Source organism: Diadema setosum, chromosome 11 (assembly GCF_964275005.1).
Source record: "Diadema setosum chromosome 11, eeDiaSeto1, whole genome shotgun sequence".
In the NCBI taxonomy this organism is placed as follows: Eukaryota; Metazoa; Echinodermata; class Echinoidea; order Diadematoida; family Diadematidae; genus Diadema; species Diadema setosum.
Window position 1 is genome coordinate 11,919,669 of NC_092695.1, and position 22,762 is coordinate 11,942,430.

Consider the following 22,762-nt stretch of genomic DNA (forward strand, 5'->3'; position numbering starts at 1 on the left):
AGTAACTGTCACAGAAGTCACTCATTTCCTGTTTGATAATTTCTACGTTTGCTTTTTGTCTCAGATAGATTTTGCGGGTAGGAGCCTTTCTCTTCCTAACTCTTATGTTAAGAACAGTCAGTACAGCATGATGGTCACTCAATCCAGGTGCAACTGAGACCTTGACCCCGTTTACAGTGCGAGGCTCGGCCGCGGCCGAGCCCTTCTTCATTTCAGTGTAAACGCGCAAAAGACCAAATGCGAGGCCAAAATTGGCCGCGCATTTGGCCACGCTCTGGAGGTGGTCTCGTAGCCCGGCCTCTTCTTGGTGTAAACGCAAACTGGGCCAAATGCGCGGCCAATTTTAGTCTGGCTTCCAGACCCTCTGCCCGTACTATTTCGCTATTCACGATATTAACCCCCTCAACGTCGAAAACTAGTATAGTTTAAGGTGGTTTTGTCCTGCAAAGGATTTTTCCTTCGGCAAAGGCCTTTGCCCGAACGGCGACTTCGTCGCCACGGAATCCAGTTGGCAAAGGGTCTGAAAACCAGGTTATACCAAATTGTGTTTGTTTACAAGCAGAGCGCCACTACGACAAAATATTGAAAGGTTTGAATTAAAAGCGCGGCCGAGCCCGGGCAGTGTAAACGGACAAAATTGCGGGGCTCGGCCCCGCAATTGAGGCTGGGCTCGGCCGCGGCTCGGCCCAGCCCCGCCCGCACTGTAAACGGGGTCTAAGTCTATGAGTGCTGGGTTGTTAACAAATACCAAGTCAAGCGTGTTATTTTTTTCTTGTCGCTGTTGTTACTCTTTGTTCCAAGCCAAAGTCACGGGTGGTCTGCAACAATTTGTCAGCTGTTTCTTTGGATGCCGAGTGGTTGGGTGCAGTCGAGCTCATCTTCCAATCAATGTTTGGTTGGTTGAGGTCACCTTGTAGTACAATATCTCTAAGTTTGGTGCCATTGTTAACTCTTTATTTGCCATGGTGGAAACCCTCTGTATGCCACGTTATTCTGAGACACGAAGATTTCTGTTAAGCTGGACGTAATAGTGAGCAAAGTTGAAGAGGAATGCCAAGCTTTGCTTTGATGTAAATTGTATGACAAATCCATTTCTATTTATTTTTTTTTAATGACCAGTTGCTACATTACTGTAAAGGCATGACTTTTGCACATGAAACCGTGAGAGAAACTTAAAATTTACACGCAAATTTAGTTGGGAACACCGCTTGATAGTCAATCACCACATAGAATGCAAGCTGTATGTAAAAGGAACAAAAGCGCGAGAAAAGCTTTCATTGTACCGCGGGATTAGGCAATTTATCGATCGGTTTAAGCGGATTAGTGCGCTTTACAGGGAGATCCTTTCTGAAGGCAAAAAACACCCCACCGTGCTTGTCTGTTGGTCTATCCCTTCGAAAGACTGTATATCCCTCTGGCAAAAATTCAATGGATGGGTCAAGCCATGTTTCGGTACGATGTATAAAATCCGGTTGAAGTTCCTGTATCAGTGCTTCCCATTCAGCACGTTTGTTCATAATACTTTGGAAATTAACATTCAGTGAACTAAGTTTATCCAAGGAGGTTTAAGAGTTGGAGTTCCAACTGGCTGTAATTATTCAAACAGTTGTCAGATTTCTATTGATGTACAAAAGAATTCCACAGGTGCACTTGTGCCTTTGATGATCAATGTTCCAAGCCGCCGTCTTGCTGAGCAATCTGAAGATTCATTTTGAACGTTATCATAATGTTGGCCATATTTTGCTTAAATTCATTAAATGAAATGAAATTTCACTTAATGATAAAGCATGTAAAACAAAAGTCAATCCCGTCCAGAAATTTGTGCAAAAGTGTATATCAGCGCTGTATCATATGAAAATGTTTTAAACTGTACCATCCTGGAAAACTGGTTTTATCACTTTTCCGCTTAATTTCCACAAATGAAACCAATATGGAATAATCTTCAAGTATAATTCTTTATTGATAGATATAATCAGATTAGTGCCCGGGTATGCCCAGTCGAGTAATTTTCATCTTTATTTCAGCATTTTTTGCTCAATTTCTATTCGCGTATCCTCGTGTCTGTACCACCTACCTTTTATAAGAAGGGATAGCGAAAAGTAATTACCATCACAACGACATATCTTCCTTTGAAAGTGGCTGGTGATTATGCAATGAGACACGAGTCAGTTGTCTTCGTATCTGCGCGGCAGATCCTGTTCGGCACAGTCATGCTTCAAATATTTTTGAGCGGCGGCATCGAACATCTAGCAAAGGAAATAAGACGGTTGTGACTCCATTCTCTAGAACCTCCTTGGTTTATCTGACCAGTTGGGTAAGTGCGAAGATTTGGTGTCTCTGTGATCCTTGTTAACTCTGTTATGACATTCACTTTTGTTCCCAGATTGTCCATCTAATGAGGGCGGCGGTTGTAAGCTCTTAGCTTTACACGAGGGACAGATCCAATTAAATGAAGTGTCAACTAAATCATCATATTATTAAGTATCATCGTCTACTCCTCCACATTGACTGTGTGTCCATGCTTTGCATTTGTCGCATTCCAGGCCCCGTTGACCATATTTGACATTACTGTTACACATATAGTACAAGGAGCAAAGCATTCTTGGCAGAGCCGTGGATTTCCATTCCGTATTGCTTTAAATTCTGCTGCTCTCACTCCACAACAGCTCGCATGCATACTCCGGCCACAATCATCACATGATATCAAGGAGGTTTAAGAGATGGAGTTCCAACTGGCTGTAATTATTCAAATAGTTGTCACTTTTCTATTGATGTACAAAAGAATTCCACAGGTGCATCTGTGCCTTTGGTGACGGGGTTTGATGCCGCCGTCTTGCTGAGCAATCTGAAGATTCATTTTGAACGTTAACTTAATGTTGGCTATATTTTGCTTGTTTATCTATTAAATGAAACGAAATCTCACTTTATGATAAAGCTCATTAAACAAAGGTCAATCCCTTCAAGAAATAGGTGCAAAAGTGTAAATCAGAGCTGTATCATGTGAAAGTGTTTAAAACTGTACCCTCCCGGAAAGCCGGTTTTATCACTTTTCCTCTTAATTCCTCCAAATAAAACTGATATGGAATAATCTTCGAGTATAATTCTATATTAATAGATATATCAGATTAGTGGCCGGGCACGGCCAGTCGAGTAATTTTCATTTTCATTTCATCATTTTTTGCGCAATTTCTATTCGCGCATCCCCGTGTCTTTACCATTATATACCACCTATCTTTTATAAGTAGGGATGGCGAAAAGTAATTATCATCACAAAGACATATTTTCGTTAGAAAGTGGCTGATGATTATGCAATGAGACATGAGTCAATTGTCTTCCTATCTGCGCGGCAGATCCAGTTTGCCACATGCTGTTTCCCTTGCGGTGGCAGATTCCACATATCTTATTTTGTTGAGTGGACTTTGGCAACATTATTAATGTGGAACAGATTACATAATACTTCCAATTTAATCAATCTGTCCAATAAAGTCTTGTCAGTTTCAATCACAGCGTACAGTTTGCTGATGAGTTGTACAAACAGCAAGTCAAGTGATATAGTGAAGCATGGAATAATGAAATGACTCGCTACTCAACCCCGACCCGTCAGATCATCAGATTTGTGTCTTCTACTGTGCTGGGATGATGTCTTCTCTCACCTCCGTTTAATTACAAGGATTATTCTGGTGAAAATCTTTTCCTTGTGGCAAGATGCAACTAACCATGAAACAGGTAAAGGTGATAAAAAACTTGGAGCCCTAAAAAACTACAGGGAGTGGGCCAGGACAAATCCCATACAGGTGCTGTAAAATCACATAAAAATAGGTGAGGTAAAAAACTATCCAACGCTGTCACGCGATACATGGGACCGACCTGTACGCTTTGCGTTCGTGTCATTTTTGACATCACCTTCTGTTTTTTTCCGACACAACCATGGCCGGGAATATTACGGTATGACATTTAAAATGCAAGCAGATAAATAAATTTCGGTGTACTTTGTTTGAATGGCGCTTTGGTTCCGCAATCACACTTCGTGAATTTTAGGATGATTTTCGAGGCATATTTTTGGTAATTTTGCTCGCCAGGTTTTCGCTAAAATTTTACATTTTATCATTGTCAAATCCTTTAATATGTTATATGTGCATATTCGGACATGTTTTCAAATTCAAACTAACTTAATTTTAATCCGAAAATAGGTTTCCTTAAATTGTTATTAGCTTGAGAAGTTGTTTACTTTTTCTCAACTACGCGAGTACATGTTGTTTACTTTATGCAAATGAGGCTCGGCTGCCGATGGATTTCTGCGAGATAATTAGGGTGCTCCACCGCGCCTGGATGAGCGTTGATATGACTGTACACACGGTATCAACACGGCAGCTACACGGATAAGGCCGGAAGAGCGCAGCGTCTACACGGATCGACACGTGCCAACAGCAGTCCCCGAATGACGCCGGATGTTTTTGACCTCGATCCAAAAGTTGGTGTGTTGACCTCCCGGATGTACAAGGATGCCCAGGGCATTAACAAGGATCTCTCCACGGCATGTCTATGTGAGTGGGGCTTTGGGCATCCTTGGATATCCGAGAGGCCAACACGGCAACTTTTGGAGATCAAAAACATCCGGCGTCATTCGGGGACTGTCGTGTTGGCAGAGCAATCCGGGATGGTCCTAGTCTAGCGGGCGACGTATTTTTAGCCTGAATCAGTCCTTGATTGGCAGTCAATAGAGGGCGCGACGATGTGGAAGTCAACTTGACTAAAAATACGTCTAGCAAGAAACCTCCGAATAGAGGCGTGGAACCAGGCGTGGCACGACAGTTGCCAGTCTTCAATATCGAAGTTTCATTGGCTGAGCACCAATGTCAATCAAAACACATTGCAGAACCCAAAGGAATTCTAGTCTACTCTCCTAGGTATAATACATATTGTCTTTCAGTGAAAATAGAATTTCCCTGTCTCTTTCACACTATCATAGTATTTTGCCATTCTTTCCCATTCATTTTGATGTGTATAACATCTTACCTTACTTCAAATAAGAGAATGATAGCAGTCAATGACCACATGCATTTGAAAATTCATGAGGGTTCTGCACATGGAAACTACTCCAAAATTACTGCCGAATGCAAACCTCTCACTGTTGTTGTAAAGTCTACGAGATATTCACTGTCATTGTCGGTTTTGAAAATGTGATTTATGAATTTTCCCATTGTTATGTTTTGGTATGTTTTTCACTTTAAAGTACTTTATATTTTCATATTAAATCTACTAAGATATTTGACAAATATCAATTAAGTATGCCGCCAAGATAACAATCTCTATTGACAAGCACCATCTACATTAAACAGACATTTCGTGGGTGATCACTCTGTCATAGGAAAATCCGTCCGTGGTACATAAGTAGAAGAGAAGATCTGCGACACAAAAGGATTCCTGCAAAGCCAAAGGCCCGGGAAAACATAGTGCATTCTTTGCAATCCGTAATTACGAGACGCCAGTCTGAGATGGGAAGGGAAGTCGATGCTGATTGACATTCTCTACACAAATAATTATGGAGATGAGGACATCTCTTTTTGTCCATTCGGAATGCATGCTTATGCAGAAAAACGTGAAGCTAAATTGAGGAACACCAACAAATTTGTGGATGATGCACAAAAAACGACATGTTGGGAAAGTGAGTCCAAAGCACCCGTCAAGATCCGTGTAGCTCAACTGAAGCGTTTGGCACCTTTTTCACCAGAAATATCTCGTTTAGAGGAAAGCTATCGTTGATTACGTAGAGACATTTTTGTTTAGATCTGTCAGAAATAAACTTTTCCCATCTTTCTCGACATGATTTTATTAATACGGTGTTCTTTCATTTTCTTTGTCGAAAGTATTCGAAGGATCGGTAATTCGACAACGAAATAAAGTTCAAATTCCGAAAATGAAGTGAACTTGTTTTAGAGACAAAAGACTGTAATATGTTATTGTTACTCCAAGGTTCCACAATTATATTTCTCAATTTACTTTGTTTTGATTATGCAACCTTATTTTCTGTTAGCAAAAAAGTGAAATGTTTTTTTTTTCTTTTCGAAAAAATGAAATAAAACTTGAATTAATTTGAACATAACAAAAGGTATGATAGGCCTATTACGCAATGAAAATTGAACGAGAACACAGAGAGAGAGAGAGAGGGAGAGAGAGGAATGCGGAAAATACACAAACTCCCCAATACACTCACTGGCGAACTGGAATGCAATCGTACAATTTGCAAATTGCATTTTTCATGGAAACATGAACAATTTCTCCCTCTCCGCCGTATGCTTTCATAGTCATCTATGGCATCATTATCATGGGCCATGCATGACGTAGAACAAATATTACAAGAGGCCACCTTAGGGCTCCCCCCCCCCCAAAAAAAAAAAAAAAAAAGGTCATGCATGCGTGTACTGATGATACCCTCTGAAAGAATACTGCGTGCACCCTTGATCATTATCACCTCTTTCCATCATTATAACTAATCTACAGAAACGATGACCATCCCTCTTCTCGACAGTACAGCTTCTCCACGAATAGAAATAGTGTTCGGATTAACGAACCTTCATTGTTATTACATGTTGAATTAATGAATCACTGGAAAACAGGACCTTGTTTCATTTTCGTATTAACGAACCTTCGAGAAAACGAACGCAATTTCATTTTCAGGCCATGAACAAACTTTAGGAATTATGAGCCTTATTTCATTTTCGGAATATCGATATGGTCTATAGACCCTTTATTACAGCAATATTCTGGATAAAACTGATTTTGTCAGCCTTATGTGGAGGGTTTGAGTTCAAACAGGGTAAGATCCCAAAAGTATACTTTTACGACATTGATTTGGTCTAGAACAATGCTCAAGTAAAAGAACTTGCATACCAGTTAATTATTGCACGTTCTCAATGAGCGATATCACGAAGTTTCCACCAAGAGACTTGTGTTATGGGTAAGAGGAATCAAATGCATGAGACACGAAAAAGGTGAAAACGGAGACGTCAGATCCGTAACATAAATTTCATGTTAATTCGAGGTCATTTGTTACCATCGCTCATTAGGAAGAGTGGAAATCTGATATAAATGTTAGTGCACCAATATAAAGGGCGAAACTGCTTTCGTCATCCTGGCCGGCCTGCTCTCGAAATTCTATAAAGCTGCAAGACCTTCTTGCAAGACCTTCTACCCAATGGGAACTGTCAATTCTGAGCGTTGATGAAATGATTTATCGAATGGAGATTATTTCTTATTATTACCTATTCAAAACCGTACATCCTTGGAGGTATGACAATACTTTATTTCGCCATATTCTGGGAAACATTATTCTTCGGAAAATTTCTCCTAAAGTCTGGAAACATTCTTATTATAACTACTGTTCACGTTTCGTATATTTAACTGTACTTAACTTCGATTTTACTGATTCAAATTTTTATTGTCGTTGTTTCTATCCCTAACTCACATTCTAGAACTATTTTAAGCACTAATGCTAGGTTATTTTTTCATCTGCAAATGGTAAATTTTGCCTTTAATGAAACTTGGCAGCCATGTATATGTACGAGTTAGTGACGTTATGCCTATCAACTGTCAACTTTTGGGCACACATGCTCAAAGTCAAAAGGTCAAAAAGGTCAAATGTCCAAAATTTCACTATCTCCCCCATATCTACGCAATGCCTGAAGGTATTTCTTGAAACTTTGTGTATACATGAACTACCAAATGAAGATTCTCCAGAGAGAGTTTTGTGTCGTGAGGTCAAACGTCAAAGTTCAAGTGAAAATGTTGAATTTTACTTTCTCTCCATATTTCATTTCATTCATTTCAATTTATTTTCATATTTCTCACATATATCACAATATAAAGTAAATTGATACGAAATTTATACAGAACACAGTACAAAATAGAACTTCACCGGAATGTTCAAAGTTTGTCTTGGTATACATAAGATCTGTATATAAATATTTCAATTTCAATTTCAATTTATTTTCGTATTTCTCGATGAAAAATTACATCAATAACAAAATTAAATGAAATACATGACATACATAGAATATTGCAAATATATAAAACATAATAGTGGTCGATCTGTTAAGTTTGGAATCTGTGAATGAATGCTAAAGAAATATGAAGGAACCTACTTAAAAGCGAGCTCGTTGAGCGTAGGTTCCAGTTAAAAAGGAGTTTAAGATTGAGAAGGGGAGCACGGGTACAACAATGATCGGAACATAAGAGAAAAACAAAATAAAAAAGTACAATTATACAGTTATATAGCAAATTCTTCTCTAGTGCAGGTTAGGGGTCGGAAAAGCCACATGCTGTAAACGGATGAACCATTGTCGTTCTGGCAATACAATATGAATATGCGAGTTAAACTGAGAATATAATGCGAAAAATATGATGGGGCCTGCGGGAAAGCAAGCTTGTATAGAGCCGCAGGTCCCGTGATAAAATCAGATTAGGGGAATCATAAGTACAGATATTTTTTAGACCATACTATAAATGGGGGATCCGATTAAAACGAAGAAAGATCAAATCAAATAAGTGTTACTATCTCACAAATCTCACATATCTCACAAATAGTTCAAAATATCTTCATGGAACTTAGTACATATGCATGCACTGACTGGCAGTGATTATATAGGGAATGCATGGGTCATGGATCAAAGGTCAAGGTCAAATACTCCAAATTTCACTATTTTCTTCTTATCTAGATGCGATGCTTGCAGAATTTTTCTTTAAACTTAATGTATGCAAGTATTACCCAATGAGATTCTTTTGGAAGTACCTTGCCATGAGGTCAAAGGTCAAAAGGTTCAAGGTATAGTGAAAGTACTAAATTTCACTTCTTCCCTTAACTTATGAAAGGGTCAAAAGTTAAGTAAAAATCCTCAAATCTTCAAATACACGCACTTTTAGACAATGTAGTCATTCACCCAATTAAACCTACTTTAACGAAAGTGAGCATTCAGCACATTTGTGACAAACCTGTCATTTTAATATTTTTCTGATAAGTATTATGTGAAACTGTCATCACACGTCAAGACATTGTACTATAAACCTATAAGGTGAACCGTGCATTATGGGCATGGCGGAAACATACCAGTCGTCATAGCGGCATTTCTATGTGTGTGTGTCTGTGTGTGTGTGTGTGTGTGTGTGTGTGTGTGTTTTGTTTTATTTTGTTTTGTTTTAAGTGGCCTCTTAGTGCAATTATTGTTTCTTCGTCACATATGGCTTGTCCTGATGATGGGTATACAGAGGAGAGGAAAAAATGTACCTATCTTTTTTTTTTTTTTATTAATAATACAATTTACACATTACGATCGTATTCCGGTTCGCCAGTGAGTGTATGTATCGGTAGTGTTTGTATGTTTTTAAGTACGTGTGCGTGTGTGTATGTGTGTGTGTGATGGGGGGGGGGGGAATTGTCCATGTTTTTGTTCAATTTTCACTGCGTAATATCCTACTACTTTGTTATATCGCCACATTTTGTCACTACAGACAGCTTAGTTTACTTCATCATCGGAATTACGAACCCTATTTTGTCTTCGGATCAACGATCCTTCGAACAACTTCGGAAAGGACATCAAGGAACACAATGATTCTTAATTCACAATTCTAGAATCTTGGCATAAAAGGCAGACAGTGTTTATCTCAGACAGATCTAAACTAATTTGTATAATATACGTAATAAACAATTCATGGGTTTCTTCTAAACGAGATGTTTCTCTTGAAAATGGTACCAGACACTTCATTTGAGCCACATGGGTCTTTTCTGGCGCTTTTGACGTGGTCATGGATTTTGTGCGTTGTGCTCTAGTTTCGTAACATATCGTGTTTCTGCCCATTGTGTGTGTGTGCTGTGTGTGTGTACACCATCCACATAGGTTAGCTCGTTAATGTTATTTCATTTTTTCAGCTTCACATTTTCTACATAGGCATGCATTTCGAATTGCCAGGAGAGATGTCCTTATCTACATTTGAGTTGAAAATGTTAATCAGTACATACAAGTCTTCTGTGAGACTGGCGTCTCGCAATTTCATGATTGCAAAGAATGCACCATATTTCCCTGGCACTTTGGCTTTGCAGGAATTCTTTTGTGTCGCAGGTCCTTTCTTTCTCCTTTCACAGAAAATGTACCACGGACGGATTTTCCCATGACAGTGTGATCACCCACGAAATGCCTGTTTAATGTAGATGTGCTTGGCAATAGTGATTAGCTATCTCGATAGCAGATTTAATTGATGTTGAGCAACTATCTTAATAGATTTGATATGAAAATATAAAGTATTTTAGAATAAAGAAATGCCAATGGGAAAAATTCATAAATCACACTTTCAAAACCGACAATGACAGTGAATATCTCGTAGACTTTACAACAACAGTGAGAGGTTTGCATTCGGCAGTAATTTTGGAGTAGTTTCCATGTGCAGAACCCTCATGAATTTTCAAATGCATGTGGTCATTGACTGCTATCATTCTCTTATTTGAAGTAAGGTAAGATGTTATACACATTAAAATGAATGGGAAAGAATGGTAAAATACTATGATAGTGTGAAAGAGACAGGGAAATTCTATTTTCACTGAAAGACAATATGTATTATACCTAGGAGAGTAGACTAGAATTCCTTTGGGTTCTGCAATGTGTTTTGATTGACATTGGTGCTCAGCCAATGAAACTTCGATATTGAAGACTGGCAACTGTCGTGCCACGCCTGGTTCCACGCCTCTATTCGGATGTTTCTTGCTAGACGTATTTTTAGTCAACTTGACTTCCACATCGTCGCGCCCTCTATTGACTGCCAATCAAGGACTGATTCAGGCTAAAAATACGTCGCCCGCTAGACTAGGATGGTCCACGTGGCCGACGTGTAGCTTCCTTGTTGGTCCGTGCAAGTGCCGTGTAGTTGCCGTGCTGTTCCGGCCTTATCCGTGTAGCTGCCGTGTTGATATCGTGTGTTCAGTCATATATCAACGCTCGTCGACGCCCCATCGAGGTTGAGACTATCCCAGATCTCCCCTTATCATCGTGTAGATCCTTGGGATCCGTGTTTATATGTGACTGGGGCATTGTAGCGTTCGGTCCCAATGCTGGGCAGGAATGAGCCGGTCAACCAATCAGCGATCCTGCGATCCCCACGTCTCCGTCCTAACAGGAAAACGTGTTGCTGAGATAAGCTACTCTGACACTAAATTGCACGAATTTGGGCTTGCGCACTGCACAGCATTTGTTTGACGTGCCAGTACGTGGTACAGTTGAACCTCTATTATCCGGCCTCCCTTTATCCGGATCTCTCTATTATCCGGACGCAATCTCGCCGTGATTTTTTAATCTTTTTTTAAGAATTACGGGAGGAAAGGGGGATTCCCAACTCCTTGAGAACTCCTACACAAACACACATGAATTACATATACTTGATACATTTCTTAATAATTATTTAGGTAAATCATCCCAAGAATTTATAAAAGAAAATGATTTCATTCTTGCAAACACGAACCTCTATTTTGGGGTCTGTTACTATTTATGAGTGTAACAATGAAAAGGTTGCGGTATACACATTACTACATGTGGTACTACAATGGGCTACATCAGTACATGTGTATGTACATGTATAAAGCATTTTGAGTCTCCCGTATCCGGCCAAATCCCTTATCCGGATGAGCCCCGGTCCCGACTTGTCCGGATACGAGAGGTTCAACTGCTACATGTATTTAGTGGCGCGCAGGCCGAGTTCAGTCATTTCGAATTTACGAATAGTCCGCCCCAGTTCAAGAAATGAGTGTTCTCAATGAAACTCAATGATACGTCATGTTTACGACACATGTACGCATTATTTACGTATTCGTATTCGTTGCCACGACACTACTTGGAGTATTTTTGTCCTTTCTCTTTTAGGTCATAAAACTTGCTTCCATACCTGATTGTATCTAATGATTACAAGAAATTCAACAACATCAAAGACGTTCAATACTCGGAAAGCTGTTTCAGAGCAAAGAAAGTGTTTAATGTAGTGACTGTAGGGCTCATTGTTTGTTTGTTTGTTTGTTTTTTTGTTTTTTTTTAGAAACACCAAATCTTAAAAGAGAGCAGGAAGCCTGAGAAACGAAGGTGGGTAACGTTGCGATGATGTTTGCCGGGATGTTACTTATTTCGAAGATGGGTAGGCTGAAAAAAAAGAAAAATGAAATACGCTCGTTATTCCGAAGGTTCGGTAATCCTAACATGAAATAGCGTTCCTTAAAATCTCATCAATAATGTTGCGTTGATCCGAATATTCCTTATTCCAAAGTCTCGTTAATCCGACAATGAAAAAGGTTCATAAATCCGAAGGTCTTTCAATAATCTGTTAATAATCACTGTTTCTGTCGAGTAGTTATATGCGGGTGGGAAGGGGCCGACCTATCATGACCAGGGGAACACGCAGGATCCTATCACAAGTATGTTTGTATGTGTCCATATATAGGCCCCTGTGTGTGTGTGTGTGTGTGTGTGTGTACGTGTTTTCATTCACTTTTCAATGCTTAATATCATACATTATTTCAAAATCTATGACATCACCGTACTTTGTCATTTTATTTCATGATTGGAATTGTGAAACGTATGTCGTCGGATTTTTGAGCCTTCGTATAAATAATGAACCTACTAAATAAGGAACATCCAATTTTCGGAATTAACGAACCCTGCGTCATTATATAGGATGAACAAACATTGGGAATATTTACAAAGCTACGGTATAATAAAATGTGAGCCTATTTGCGACCAAACTTAGTTTATACATCTTAACCAACTCTTTTCCCTCTTTTCTTTTAATGCAATGTATTTGATAAATTCAACAAACAACATTATCGTGTATTCCGAAATGTCATTCCTTGACCCACCAACTGTCTTCCTTCCCTTGTCTGTGGCCTTTGAACAAAATTAATGGTCTTTGACTGCAGAGGTTTTGTCAGAGGAGAAGCTGGCTGGTGCCATACGAACAGATAATTAATAGATGCATTGTGATGACTGCTCTTGATCACTTAAAGGAAACCAGAACCCATATATAAATTTGGATTGAGTGGAAGCAGCAATATCAATTGATTCCATCGGTGAACGTTTGAGGAAAGTTGGACATTCCATTCAAAAGTTATGAATTTTTATTAAAGTTTCGGTGCCGCCATCGCTGGACAAGGAGACTATTACAGTTCATGACATCATTATGGACAACAATATATAGAAAACATTAAGAAAATTCAACATATTTTTACTTCTTTAGCATTGTGAAAGAGCACCTGGCTTACCTCTTTCAGAAAGTAGAGGAAAAATTATTACCCTTAACCTATGTTAGCAGCTTGTCGCTTGAATGTGTACATTTCATGGAAAATGACACTTTATCATGCACTCTGCAGTAGCCTCCTTATCCAGCAATTACTGCACCGAAAATTGAAAAAAGAAAAATTATGACTTCTAAATCGAAAGCCGATTTTCCTCAAACTTTGACTGATATTATGATCTGCTAATACTGCTACTTTTTACTCAATCCAAATTCATATTTTGGTTTTTATTTGGTTTCCTTTAACGCGCATATCATGCGTATATAGACTATGCGATTGACGTGCGAAAACTGTGCGGGAGTATGCGCATTTTATGCGCAAAGGATACGCAAATTAGTCGTGAACTAGTTGCGAATTAGTCGTGATTTAGTCGTGACCTGCGTGCCACGAGGTCGATGGACACGCATTAGTATGTACTGGTACGGCTAGTTTGGGCATAGGTTGTGCATAGTTCACGAAGGGTTGGCGAAACTTGCCCAAAAATTTCGCCGTGCAAAATTTTGAACAGTTCGAAAATTTTCTACGCGTTGACGGCATTGGCCAGCATCCTCCCGCAGGTTGCCACGAATGTTTCTCGCATTAGCACGAAATGATACCTGACAATGATGAAACCATGCGCAAACCCAAATTCGTGCAAGTGTCGGGGTAGCTGTATGGGAACGAGAGTCCGAGTGCGGTGACTGTCACAGCTGATTGCTTCCGCGTACTCTCGGTCTTCCCGTCGTGTAGCGAAAACTCCCTTAAAGGGAAGATAAACCCAAAGAGCAATGTGGATTGAGTGAAAGCAGCAACATTAGTAGAACACATCAGTGAAAGTTTGAGGAAAATCGGACAATCGATGCAAAAGTTATGAATTTTTAACGTTTTGGTGTTGGAACCGCTGGATGAGGAGACTACTAGAGGTTATGACATATGAGAGGACAACAATACAAAGAAAATATAAAGGAAATTCAACAAAAATTCATTTTTCTAGCATTATGAAAGAACACTTGACTAACCGCTTTCAGAAAGCAGGGGGAATAATTGCTACCCTTAACATATGTCAGTATCAAGTTGACGGAATTTGTAATTTTCATGAAAACTTGATTTTTGTAGCATTTTCTTTATATCTTCTTTGTATTGTTGTCCACTCATACGTCATAACTTCTAGTAGTCTCCTCATCCAGCGGTTCCAACACCAAAACTTTAAAAATTCATAACTTTTGCAGCGATTGTCCGATTTTCTTCAAACTTTCACTGATGCGTTCTACTAATGTTGCTGCTTTCACTCAATCCACATTGCTCTTAGGGTTTATCTTCCCTTTAAGGCTGCGTTCACATAGAAGTATTCGGTATTCGGTATTCGCTATTCGCTATTTGGTATTCGCTATTCGGGCCCCGAATACACCATCACCCGCACCGTCAACTCATCATCCCATGCAGTGAGGATTTCTTCCTCCTACATCCTAGCAAATCTTATCAACAATTTCTAAACTGCATCAGAATGTCAGTTTACATGCTTATTTTTGCTAAAGGGCAAATCCAGACCAAAATTGTCATTATTTCATAAACGAGAGACGGTATACGCTGCAAGAAAATCGAACAAGTTCGATTCCCACTTTGCTATACTTTTCGCAGCTATTCGGTACTTTCGAATAGTGCCCTCCTATGTGAACCGGTGTGAGGAAATCCTATCGTTCGATTCAAGCTATTCGCGTGCCCTCGAAAAACGAGCCCGAATACCCGAATAGTATACTTCTATGTGAACGCAGCCTAATGCTCGGGCAATGTGGCGTAACGTAAAAGGTTTCTGTATTGGGAAATTTCATGCGTGTACGGATGGAAATGAGTTGTTGGTGTGGCAGAGGTCTGCGCTCTCCGAGTGTTTTTTCTAGTTCTACACTTCTAATCTCGAAATACTCCTAAACAACTCATCGTCCTGGCAAATCGCATCAGCGAGGTAAGTTTCTGTATCGGTAGACTCTTTCGATATATTACAAGCAAATAATTATGAAATGGTGCAAGACGGGTCCTCAAAAACTAACGAAAAGTATGTTTTCACTTGACATGACTGCTTAACGAAATGAAAGAAAACTTTACCTGCCGATATTATTATGATCGGGATGTGTGAAAAGCTGGGATATTTGGAAGTCGTATACAGAGACACGATTATTTTGTGTATATACTTTCATATGAACCTGTATTCTCAGTAGAAGAAAACATTGTAAAGCAAAGAGAAATTTGCTGTAACATTGATATATAACATACTCTGTTCATTACATCAGAATCATTGTTAAAGCTTCTTGGGGCTAAAATGAGCCGTAAGAAAATTGCCACTGTGATAAATGAATGACTTTATGTTAATGAGCAGCATATCGAAGTTTTAAGGCACAGACATAGTTGTATTTAGCACGTAACTAATTCAACAAGGAAGAAAAGGCATTTTGATGTGCTATTTCAGATGTAGGCTATAAAGTTTGTCCTAGCCCTTAGACAGCTTTTACTTATTTACAGACACTTGTCACACACCAATGATATACGACAGGACGGGACAAAACGGAAGAAACACAACAACATGACACAATTTGCCAGAATAGATGAAAAGAATGGAAGGAAAGAAAGAAAAAGAGAGAATGAGAGAATGCCTACACGCTGAACAAGGGAAATGGAAAGGGGATGGTAGAGAATGTGCTTCATGGAGTTGGCGCTGCATGCAGCTGTGCAAGGATTGTGATGGCTACGTAATAATGAATTCAGTGATTGAATGATTGGTGGATGGACGATGAGCCCTGAGGTTGACGAAACCTATAGCTAATAAGAAAAAAGCATATCAGAGAGGATTTAAAAGCAAAAAATTCAACTTGCGCTTAAAAGAATACAAAGATGGGGAATTTTTAATTTCACAGCTCATAGTGAGTTCCAAAATCTAGGACCGGTGTATATAAATGTATTCTGAGCCAATAAAGTTGTAATTAAACATAAACTGACCAAGCTGAAAAAAATACAAATCTTTGATTTTCAAAATCTTCTATTTAGTAAATAATGGCTCTGTATGGGAACGTGGCGGGACGCCACAAATAATACGAATTGCCCTTTTTTGTAATAACAATAGTTTATCTAGTAAATTTTGATGGGCACTACCCCACGCTAGGAGTCCGTAATTAAGATAAGGTATCAAAAATTAGAGAAAAATGCAACGTCAACAAAGAGGACAATGGAATATTGGAATGGAAACTTGAGTCTATTAATAATACTAATATTGCGTGAAATTATTCTACAAAATGTTTGTAATATGTGGCCTCCACGAAAGTTTATCGTCCACTGTGATACCAAGGAATTTTATATGAGATACTAGTACTCGTTCTAACAAAGTGTCATCAAAAATAATACCTGTTCCTAAATCTTAGAATTACTAAAAAGCATATAAGTTTTCTCGAGATTAAGTGATAATTTATTAGCTCTTATCCACTGAGTTACTTTTTTCAATTCGGAATTAACGATGCGTACAAGAGTATCTGAATTTTGGTGGGAAAAGAAAATATTTGAATCGTCAGCAAAAATTATAAATGAGAGTATGTCAGATGATCTGCAAAAGTCATTAATACGGATGATAAAAAGTAAGGGTCCTAATAAACTACCCTTTGTGGGACGCCACATTTAATGAATTCTAAACTCGAGCTGCTCTCATTCAGAGATACGGATTGTTTTCGGTTTTGTAGGTAACTCCTGAACCACTCCAAGGCCTTCCCCCGTATTCCATAATGAGACAGTTTATAAAGTAATATTTCATGATTAATTGTATCGAATGCCTTGGAGAAGTCCAGGAAGATACCAATAAGATGAGAATGATTATCAATAGTATGCGCAGCGTGGTCAATAAACTTTAAAAGGGCATGAATCGTGCTATGTTTCTGACGAAACCCAAATTGAGAATTTGTAAAAACATTATGAAAATTCAGAAAATTAATTGTTCTTGTAAAATAATATCAATTTTTCCAATATTTTAGATAAAGATGAAGCAAAGAAATAGGTTTATAATTACTTATATCAGAATCATCTCCTTTTTTGTATAAAGGGAAAATCTTAGCTATTTTCATAAAATCAGGAAAAACACCACTTGATATGGATTTATTGAAAATATATGAAAGTGGGTCAGCAATTGAAGATATAATTCCCTTTAAAATAAAATTACTGATATCGTCATAACCGGCACTTCGCTTGTTATTCATTGCGGTAACTATATCTATTATTTCGTATTTTGTTGTTGGAACAAACAAATAGAACTGGAATTAGATTGACCTAAGAATTTAGAAAAATGTATATTTGACTGCGGTATTTTTTTCTGCCAAATTCTCTCCATCATTGAAAAATAAGATATAATATAATATATAAAAATATTGGCTATATCATTGGGATCTTCAAAAACTTTATTATCATGTCTTATTTTTGTAAGATCTGATTTCTTTTTTGATATATTCATTGCCTGCTTCAACACCTTCCATGTATTTTTTTATATCATGTTTATATTTTTCTAACTAAATCATGTGATATTTTCTCCTTTCCAACCGTATGATCTTCGTAAAATATTTTTGTACGAAGTGTATTTATTTTTGACTTCTCAGTTTTTTTTTTCATTTGAATTTATAATATAACCTATTTTTCCTATTTATTGAACGAAGAAGAGATTTTGTAATCCATGGTAATTTATGGGAAGTTTTATAATTAACTGACTGTTCTTTTAATCTGGGAATATATTCATCTAAATATCTATTTATCCCTGAAAAATTCTCAAACGATACATTCATATCGGGTGCTGTTCGTTATTCCGAAGGTTCGCTATTCCGAAGGTTCGTTATTCCGAAGGGTCGTTAATCCGAAACACGCAAATTCCCTATACCCCGAGGTTCGTTAATCCGAAAATGAAAAAGGGTTCGTTGATCCGAAAATTTGTGGCGTTAGTCCGAAGGTTCCTTACTCCGAAGATTGGTTAATCCGAAAATGAAATTCGGAACAATGAACCTTCGGAATAACGAATCTTAGGAATAAAGAGCCTTCGGAATAACGAGCTGTAACCTTTATATCATCATTATCATAAACACTAGACCAATCAGCCCTATCTAAGTTAGCACCAAGGCTAGCCAAGTTTTCTGGTGTATAGCTCTACGTCTGGATGAAGAAAAATTATTAACACAGTGTTTACATGGTTTAAGGTCAAAACATAATGGGAAAATGATCAGTAATATCAGATAAAATTACAGAAGAATTTAAAATCTGCACAGAATTAGCAAAAATATTATCGAGGGTGGCGGAATGATTTGTAACACGAGTTGACTTCGAAATTAATGGCAAAAAAGGAGGCTGACAAAAACATTTCAAGATATTCTTGAGATGTATTATCATCATTCTTAATCAAATCAATGTTAAAATCACCCATTATGAAAATACTTTTATTAATAAAAAGGGATTTTTAATGAGTTTGTTATACAATCCAAAAAATCTTTAGGACTTGAACTTGGGGGTCTATAAACAATACCAATTATAGTTAAATATGTTTATTTTGGTTATCTAATATCTGTAAATCATCAAAATGTTTATTAATACTCCTTATATTAAGATTTAACATAGAAAATGTGCATTGTGAAAAACTCTTTGTAAAATCTTTGAATTGATCAACAGTGACATATTTAGAAGGAGTTGGAGTGAAGTCATATTCAAAATCAAAATCATATATATCTTTTGAAGATGAGTTAACAGTGTTGGCAATAAGATTATCAAAAAAGCAGACGAATGTAACTTATTCCGGAGGGAAGCGTCTAAACAAATTAGAGTTCATCATCATCAAGGAAATCAAATGCTGCATTGAGTCGATTAGCCATAAGGAGAGTCATTAAGTATGTGAAGGCATGTCAGCTGACGAATTTGTAAAGGAATTAAATATGTTGGCACAAGGGAAGCACGAACAACCCCGGGTTCACAGATAGTACAGCGAGTAGGCAAATTCACATAGACATAGATTTCTGGCAACATAATCAAAAACATAGAATACATGAATAGCACAGGAAAAGAACATAGAATATACATAAACAACACAGGTAGAAAGCGTACACACAATTAGTCAAAGTCTGTAAAAGAACTTTGACTGGACCAGTACAAAACATGTAAGCGGACATAGAGATAGCTCCCGAATTTGGACAGATTTGTTGTTTGTAGGAAATAATTATGAATATTATCTAAAAAAATATATTGATTTATAGGAAGAAAAAAACATCTGTATATACATACTGTATATCCCACCCTCGCTCCCGATTCAACCCTCCCGGTGCTCAACGCACTGATTGCATGTGTATAAAAACTACAGTTTAATTTGTAATGATTGACAAGATGGAAAAAAAAAACCAGTGGAATTAACGGCGCTCGCGTGTAAAAAGAGCAAAAAAAAAAAAAAAATCAAACAAACAGAGTGTTTTGATGAGGAGGGTGAAGAAGGCGAAGGTGGGATAGACAAATATTTCATAGGCATGTGTTGAAAGAATCAGCATGAAAATGCTAGGGCTGTTTAAACACACATACAATTCAGTTTTTACTGGGTGGTTGAACTTTCGTGCAACCAAGGCAGACTAACGACCTTCTCGGTCAAGTTACACCCGGCATTGGCTTACAAAAGAAGGGAGAAAAAAAATGTGAGATCAGTTCACGCGTCATGTTACATGACAGGCAGAAAAATGAGAGAAAACAAAATGTGAAAACAGTTCACGTCCACTGTTACATAACAAGGAGGAGTATACACAGGGATATACACAGGGGTATACAGGTCGGATCAGAATGTAGATTGAAATTGTAGCTAATCTGAAGGACTGGTAAGTAGCTGAGGTGACTGCCCTCGCTTGGTGGGGGGGGGGGTAAAGAGAACATATACGTAATGACCCTCTAGTCGTATTGTTGCTCGGGTTGAAGCAAATACATATGATTGTTTTTTTTAAAGAATCAATGGACATTGTCAAAAAGAATACCACTGAAAACATTATGAGTAGTGGGATAACGACAAGTTGAATCCAAATTGGGGTACACATGTACCTAGACATAGGCGTACCCAGGATTTTTTAGAGGGGGTGTTCAGTGGCGTACCGTGGGTCAAGACATTGGGGGGCACCTAATGGAAGCAACATCAGAATTGCATAACTGTACAATTAAATGCGAGCGAGCGGAGCGAGCGAGGTTGAAAATTTTGACGTTTTACAGTCCCCAAAGTGCCGTTTGTAGCTATATATAATAATATATATATATATATATATATATATATATATATATATGTGTGTATATATATATACATATATATGAAGGGTTTGTTTGCAAAAACCGATAAGTCCATTTTTGAAGATTTTGAAGTACGATCTCTGTCATAAAGTACAAAATAATACATTTTAAATGATATATTGGTCACTAAATGGTATATTTTTGAAGTTATGGTCAAAAGAAGCAAACATTTTCTCATTATTCTCTTTATTTTTCTGGACCTTTAATCGCAAATATCTCCATTTGGCAAATATGGACTTATCGGTTTTTGCAAACAAACTCTTCATATATTTCCTTTGGAAATTAAGGGGGTTGCACCGGGTACAACTGCTGGCAGTTGCTGGCAGTAACATCAGGAGAATGGCATAACGATTAAATGCGAGCAAGCGAAGCGAGCGAGCTTGAAAATTTTGACATTTTACAGTCCCCAAACTGCCGTTCGTAGTTATATACATATATATATATATAATATATATATATATATTTTTATTTTTTTTTTATTTTTTTTTTTTTGCTTTAGAAATTAAGGGGAGGGGGCGCACCGGGCGCAACTGCTGGCAATTAATGACAGCAACATCAGGAGAATTGCATAACGATTAAATGCGAGCGAGCGAAGCGAGCGAGCTTGAAAATTTTGACATTTTACAGTCCCCAAACTGCCGTTTGTAGCTATATTTTTTCGCTTTAGAAATTAAGGGAAGGGGGCGCACCGGGCGCAACTGCTGGCAATATTATTACTGACAGCAACATCAGGAGAATTGCATAACGATTAAATGCGAGCGAGCGAAGCGAGCGAGCTTGAAAATTTTGACACTTTACAGTCCCAAAACTGCCGTTTTTAGCTATATTTTTTCGCTTTGGAAATCAAGGGGAGGGGGTGCACCGGGCGCAACCGCTGGCAATTACTGATAGCAACATCAGGAGAATTGCATAACGATTAAATGCGAGCGAGCGAAGCGAGCGAGCTTGAAAATTTTGACATTTTACAGTCCCAAAACTGCCGTTTGTAGCTATATTTTTTCGCTTTGGAAATTCGGGGGGGGGGGGGGCTCATCGGGCGCAACTGCTGCTGGCAATTACTGGCAGCAACATCCGGAGAATGGCATTATAACGGTTAAATGCGAGCGAGCGAAGCGAGCGAGCTTGAAAATTTTGACATTTTACCGTCCAAAAACTGTCGTTTGTAGCTACATGTATATATTTTTTTCGCATTGGAGGGAGGGGGCGCCCGGTGTGCCCCCTGGATCCGCCAATGGTAGTCAAGGGTGTCGGTTTATGTTCATGATTGGGGAGGTATGACCAGCGAGGGGGCGTCGAAGTGACCAAGCGGGAGAAGGACGTCCAAAATCTGCACTTTATATAGAGCATCCCCTAATTTGTTTGTGTTTGTGAGTGTGTGTGTTTCAAATAGATGGAAAAGTTAGGAAATAGCCAAGGTCTAGTCTTATTATTGGCAATGCAAGGCATTTTAATATAGACTAGTATGTAAAGCAACACTGCAAAATCAATGATCAAGCTTTGATAGCAAATGTGTACAACCTATCAAACATCACATTGCGCAACATTGAGGCGACTCTTTTTGCCATTCCGATATTCTGAGTACACTGCGCACATCCTGCTTGTATTCAAAATGCCAGCCAGGAATCACGCTGAATCACAATCTTTTGTCGTCTACGGGCTTTTTGAACAATGTTATACCTCTTTAATTATATGGTTAAAAGAAATCTTCGAAAAATATCTTTTTTTCTTGATCATCCTTTCATGTCGATTTCAAAAGCAGTTTACTAACCCTTGAATTACCATTTTTCCTAGTTTTTTTTTTCTTTTTTTTTCTTTTTTTTCCCCTTTTTTTAAACCAGCGGATTGGGGGGGGGGGGACGTGCCCCCCATGCCCCCCGTAGTTACGCCACTGTCAGTGGCGTATCTAGGGAAAACGGCGCCCGGGGCAAGCGCGAAAATTGCGCCCCTAATTTCTGAAAAAGTGTTCAACCCCAACCCCATCCCGGTAGGGACTTTAAAGAAGTCCTCATGATATGCTTTTTTGAAGCACTTAAGAGGGGTCTTTTGAGGGTGATTTAAATGTAATAGGCAACCCTAAGTTTTGATATATTTTGGCGAGCGAGCGCAGCGAGCGAGCCGAAAATTTTTATATTTCAGCTTTATACATAACAT

At 38.3% G+C, this 22,762-nt stretch overlaps 1 long non-coding RNA gene across 3 annotated transcripts in view; it reads left to right on the forward strand.

Moving 5' to 3' along the window:
* The first annotated feature begins 2,192 nt into the window (after window positions 1-2,192).
* Window positions 2,193-22,762, forward strand: part of LOC140235148 (uncharacterized) — a 47,889-nt gene continuing 27,319 nt past the window's right edge. The window contains exon 1 of one of the 3 annotated variants that reach the window (XR_011901675.1): window positions 2,193-2,314. This is a non-coding gene — a long non-coding RNA (uncharacterized lncRNA). Of the gene's footprint in view, window positions 2,315-3,533; window positions 3,727-15,125; window positions 15,258-22,762 lie in introns of those variants that run through there. The other 2 variants (XR_011901677.1, XR_011901676.1) reach the window with 2 other exon arrangements.